This window comes from Ochotona curzoniae, unplaced genomic scaffold, assembly GCF_017591425.1.
Source record: "Ochotona curzoniae isolate NIBS_2020 unplaced genomic scaffold, NIBS_Ocur_1.0 scaffold_3208, whole genome shotgun sequence".
NCBI lineage: Eukaryota > Metazoa > Chordata > Mammalia > Lagomorpha > Ochotonidae > Ochotona > Ochotona curzoniae.
In genome coordinates, this window is record NW_024467106.1 from 50,129,575 (window position 1) to 50,136,099 (window position 6,525).

A 6,525-nucleotide genomic window follows, 5' to 3' on the forward strand; every position below is an offset into this window, starting at 1 on the left:
GGAAGATCTTCCATCCATTTATTCACCCCCCAAGTGACTGCAATGGCCAGTACTGAGCCGATCTGAGGCCAGGAGCCAGGAACTTCTTCCAGATCTCCCATGTGGGTGCAGGGTTCCATAGCTTTGGGCTGTCCTTGACTGCTTTCCCAGGCCACAAGTAGAGAGCTGGATGGGAAGTGGAGCTGCCGGGATTAGAACCGGCACACATATAGGATCCCGGTAGGTTCAAAGCGAGGCCTTTAGCTGCTAGGCCACCCTGCTGGACCCAAGTTTTAAATTTTAAATACTAATATTTCTTGGAGCGAATATTGGAAATTCAAGAGATAGAAATGTGAGTTTATTAAAATTTTTCTCCCATTCTTTTTCCACCTTTTAAAATATTAAACTTTGTGTATATTTCTAGGTTATACACACAAAAAATTGCTGAATGTCATACCTTTTTTGAAAATCATTGATATTACTGGTTTACCCTTTCATCCACAACTTGATTTTCAAAAGTATCAAATTTTGTCATATTGAATTCTCTCTGCTCAAAAACTTCATTTATTGCAATCTTTGATTCTCTGTGTCCTTTCGGGATGTTGCACATCCTCTGAAACTTCATCCTAGATGTTATCATTTCCTTTCAAATTGTAAATTGGATTTTTTTCTTCCTTTTCTTATTTTAACTTTGGTAAGCAAAGTATATATATATACTTTTTTCTTTTTTTTTTTCCTAAAGGGCTACCCCATAAAAATTTTAGCTTTGAAAGCCACAGACCCTCTGTGGTCTTAGTAGTGGAAAAGGGGTGGCATGCAGGTCAGTAACAAATGTGCATGATTTTATTGCAGTGAAACTTTCTAACACCAGGTTTAGACAAAATTTGGCTTCCAGGTGATGGCTTTCCCATCTTCACCCTAAGAGATTGTATTGACCTGGGTATTTATGAGACGATTTTCAATTTCCACGTATCAGTTTTGTAGCCTACCGCCTACCTGAAGTCTTTTATCATTGGTAGCACTTTTTCAGTATACCAGTCTATCATGTTTAAATGATGGTAACTTCTTTACCTTGTTTGTAATTTCATGTCACTAATTCCTCTACTTTCTGCAGTTAATACATGCAGTTATAGTTTCATATCACTAATTTCTCTACTTTGTGCAGAAAATATGAAGTAATATCTCAAACAAGCAGATTTGTCTTAGATCTCAAGCTAGTAGGAGTGTGTCTGGCGTGTGGGATTGCTTAATGTAACAGGATACATGTTTAGGATTTTCCAGTAAGCATTAGGCTTGTTTTGTGTCTCTTTGTATTTAAGAAGTTTGAATCTCTTCAGATTTTCTTGGAAATTTTAATGGAAAAGGAATGATCTAAATTGTGTTAACTGTCCCCTAATTATCAGCAATGAAAACATGGATCCTTAAACTGTGCAGTCTGCTCTATTGCAATAATACCTAATCTATTGTCTTTACATTCTTGCAATGAATTCCTTTCATCATAGGTTGTTTTATTTATCAGTGACTGGATTCCCATGCTAATATTTATTTGTGATTTTCACAGCCATAGGGTTGTCAATGATCTATAACCTTTTCTACATTATCTAGAAGCTTGATAAATATGCAATCAAATTGCTAAAAAGTGGACATCATCTTCAGCATGAATGGAAAATTGTTCAGATAAAATTACTTTTGAGATTGCCTATTTTTAGAAATATATCATTATGCTATAAATAATTTTAGCTAGCTGCATACATCATTCATTTAGATTTAAATTTTCTTTTTAAGAGTTTTAACTATCTTCATTATATTGATTTCCTGATGATTATTGTTGCATTGCATATCATTATATATCAAAGAAAAGCAATTTCTTCATAATTAGGTATCTCAAAAAAGCAGGAAGCACTTAAAGATTTTTTTTTTCTGTTGACTTCACAGTGTGGTTTTGGCTTGCAATATCCCCTATCAGCCAAGATGTTCACAAGACTTGAACAGAATAAAGCATTGAGTTGGGCTGGAGGATGCCCGGGCAAGCTAGCGATGTCTCCTGGCAGCAGATGCTGCCTTCCCCACACGCACTATGTCCTCACAGCGAGACAGCTGGTTCTTTGTAGATAGGTAAAGCAAACAGAACTTAGAGGAGCCAAATCTTTTCTAACTTGGTCTCCAAATTAAATGTCTCTTCATCATATTCTACTTATTAGAAATGACTTAAATCTCTGGCTTATATTCAATGGAAAGAAATCAATTTCACTTGATGAAGAGATGAATGTCAAATAATTTGTAGACATATTTTAAACCTCCCAAAATATATTCTCTTTTTTATTGTTCTTTTTTATGCAGAAGGGGACATTTAGCTGTGATACAGAGTAATGCTTTTAAATTTCAGAAATTTTCTTATATCTGTTCTCTTAATGATTACAATAGTTTGATGTATTTCAATTTTCTTTTTAATGAATCAAACAGTACCAGCCACAAGAAGTAGCAGTTTTATAATTTTCCATTTAATTCTTAGCTTGTATTCCCTTTTTTAATTCTCTATAATAAGTGAGAATGTATGGTGTATTCTTCAATGAAATATCAATGAATAGCAGAAGTGAAAATGAAGTAGCATTAAAAAATGCTATTAGTAACATTCCTATTATTTTAGTTACATTTGAAATGATTTGTATGTATTAATCATTTGTATTTGAGAGACAGAGACCTCCTGCCATTCATTGGTTCATACCTAAATGTTCTCAACAGCTCAGGTCCAGCTAGACTGAAACCAGATTTCTCCAGGAGATGAAGGGAGCCAGGTGTCTGAGCCATTCAGTGCTGCTTCCCGGGATGTATGCACATTAGCAGGAAACAGCACTTGAAAGCAGAGTCAGCATGGGCAGTTGCCCTAGTATGGACTTCCCAAGAGGGTTCTTAAAGAGTACACCACAGGCACATCTAATTATTTATTTTAATGTTTAAGATACCTTGTGTGGACAACTCAAAAACCAAATTATTTCTGAAAACACAAGTTCTGGCATTGATATGTTTGACAATCTCTGAAAATAATTCCTTTAAAATGCAAGCACACTTAGTATACCCTTGGTGTAAAATCATCATACATTAGTTTTTAAGATTTATTTATTTCCAGGATGGTGCACTGGCACAACAAAGTGATCTTCTGCCCAGTATTGCAAGCATCTTATATGGATGCCAGTTCACGACCTGGCTGTGCTACTGCTGATCCAGCTCTCTGCTTACAGCTTAGGAACATGGCAGAAGTTGGTCTAAGTCCTTGTGGTGCTGCACCTATGTGTGAGACCCAGTAGATGCTCCCTGGCTCCCAGAGATGCATTGGCTCAACTCTGGCTGTTGTGACCTTTTGGGAGAATGAACCAGTGGGTAGAAGACCTCTTCTTGTCTTTCCTTTTCTCTGTAAAACAATCTGACTTTCAAATAAAAAAATCCTTTATCAAAAAGGAGACAGATCTCCCATCTGCTGGTCTAATGTCCAAATGGAAGCAATGGACAAGATCTATGCCAGTCCACATGAGTGCAAGGGTCCAAGTACTTGAGCCATCTTCCGCTGCATCCCCCAGACATATAAGCAAGGAGCTGGTTTAGAAGTAACATGGCAGGGACTCGAACCAGTGCTGAGCTTAATATACACTAACATGGTGCTAGCCCACATTTGATGGTATTTCATTATGAAAATAAAGAAGCTAATCCTTAACATGGCTTTATACATCCTGTTATGATATTGACTGTGCCTATTTTTTCACTTCCCCAGGGTCTTTTGCAGTTGACTATAAACCGCTTCCTGAAATGCACATAGTCAAATTTAAACAAGTTGATTAAATTCTGTGACTTTGGTCCTTTCCACTAGGTTCTCTTTATTTGTTCCCTCAAATACCAAATAAAAGTAAGGCTGAGATTAAGGCCCCTGTGCTGACATTTCTGTGACTTCTGTGTAAAATAGGTTCCCCTCCTCCAGCCTCTTGGGAATTCTCATCAGCATGAAAGGAAAGGTCGGATAGCTTGGCCAGGAAGGTGACCTTTACTTCCATTCCCCAAACACAAAGCCCAGATAACCCAGAAACCTCTTGGGTGTGCTCTGCTTTTTTCCCAAATTCAATCTTATTTGGACATTAAACATCCTCCACTAGTTGTTTGCTTTTGCCTTTTTCTATTACTAGTTTTAAAGAGTTATAATTACATGCACAAATATGTTACTCATCTTATGTAGTTTTTAATCACTTGAGATTTACTCAAAACATACAACAGTATTTGTTGCTTAATAAGATAGAGCAGATTTTTTTTGTGAAGTGTACTCCTGAGCAAGGCTTGTAATAGCATCACTGCTTTTAATCAGATTGGTTCTGCCAAATTCAATTTTGCCATAAGATCAAACGTGTATTTTGAATATCCTAGTAAAGCATATATTTGCATCTTTATTCAAAAGTTGTGGCTTCATGGTTTTATTGAATAACAGGTCTCCCTTAAATACAGTCAAACATATTCAAAAGTAGGGTTCTTGCACCTCATGAAAGAACGTGAAACCAATGAACAAATGTGCCTTTACACCACTACCACAAGCATTAGAGAACGTTTTTGCTCAATATGTTTTCTATTACACCTTTACATAAAAGTTTCTCAAGTATGAATATAATAAAGGGAAATGTGATAATGCTTTAATGTTTCTATAATTTATCAGTTGACTTAATGTAGTTTCTATCACATGCTTGCTGAATCTATTTTATTATTTCTCATACCTATATCTAAAAGAATTTTGAGCTAGCAATTTCAACTCTTTGAACACTTTCAGAGGGCATTTATTAGTATAATAACCTTTTGGTGATTTTTGGAAAAAAATGAACCAAAGCTACCAACATCATTTGATCTCTCTTGCTTCAATCAAGCCTAACTTTTAATTGGTTGTGACCTTATAAGACAGTGTGTTGAAACATGCTCATGTGTGTAAAAGAAATTTAAATATGTAGCATTTTTTATATTGCCTATTAGCTCTTTCTGAACCATTCCTGGCCTTAGGAAAATATGCCTTCTGTCTCTGCTTCTGAGCTATTTGACCAACTTAACAAGTCTACAGGCAGAAATAAACATCCTTCAAATGCTAACTTTTTTTCTATCTGTTAGTGTCCACATCATCACCTTCTTGTTTTGTTTTAAGGTTTTTTTTTTTTTTTGGAAAGATAGAGTTATAGAGGGAGAAATATATGTGCATCTTTCCCACTGTTTCACTCTCCAAAAGGCTGGGCAGCCAGGACTGGGCCAAACCAAAACCAGAAAGGCAAAGACTGCAGAACCTGTAGTCATTTGCTTTTAAAAACATGACATAGCAGAGAGCTGGATGGAGAGTGAAGCACCCATATGGTTTGCACATGTTGTAGGTGGAAGGTTAAACCATTTGTACTGTAACGCTGGACCCTCATTACTATAAAATAGTAACATGCAGCTCGATGTGACCATTAAATATTAAGTGAATTCAGATGATTCACAAGCGTATGTTTATCAATGATCTATTTTTGCGGAAATCACTGTCTTACTAGCTTAGCCTGTTATGTGAGACTTCTTCATCTCTATAACCCAACTGTCCAATGTCTTTGTCTATCTTAGAATGAGCTTTATACTGCTGTTTTTCCTCCATGTGATTAAGAGATTAAATTGATCAAAGATTCTTTTTTCTTTAAGATTTATTTATTTATTGGAAAGTCAGATATACAGAGAGGAGGAGAGACAGAGAGGAAGATCTTCCTACCGATGATTCACTCCCCAAGGGAGCTCAACGGACAATGCTATGCCGATCCGAAGCCAGGATCCAGGAACTTCTTCCAGGTCTCCCACACGCGGGTGCAGGGTCCCAAAGCTTTGGGCCGTTCTTGACTGCTTTCCCAGGCCACAGGCAGGGAGCTGGATGGGAAGTGGAGCTGCCGGGATTAGAACCGGCACCCATATGGGATCCTAGCGCGTTTAAGGCGAGGACTTTTAGCCGCTAGGCCATACCACCGGGCCCTGATCCAAGATTCTTGACAGAATTCTTATATCCAGCTTTTTTTCTAGTTAAGGCAATTCCTACACTTTTCCATAGTGGAAACTTTATCGATTATATTCCCACCAACGAATTATTAGAGTATCCATTTCTACACACTCTTCCGAGCATTTACTTTTTTGTTGTGATAGCCATTCTAACAGGGGGGATATGGCATCTCACATGATTTTATATATATATTTCCCTGATGACTAGTGATATTAAGCATTTTTTGTGAATATTTCTTTACCACTGTTATTTTTTTAAAATCTGCTTCACTTGAAAGATTTACAGAGGGAGATATTCCATCCACTGGAGCACAAGCCAGAGCTGTGCTAGTTTAAAATGGAGAGGCAGGTGCCTCATCCAGATTTCCCACATGGGTAGAAAGTCCATGACATTGAGCTGTCCTCCACTGCTTTCCCAGACCATTAACAAGGACTGGGATTGAAAGTGGAGCAGCAAGGACTTGAACTTGCACCCATATAGGATGCTGGCATCACAGGTGACTTACTAACCTGCTA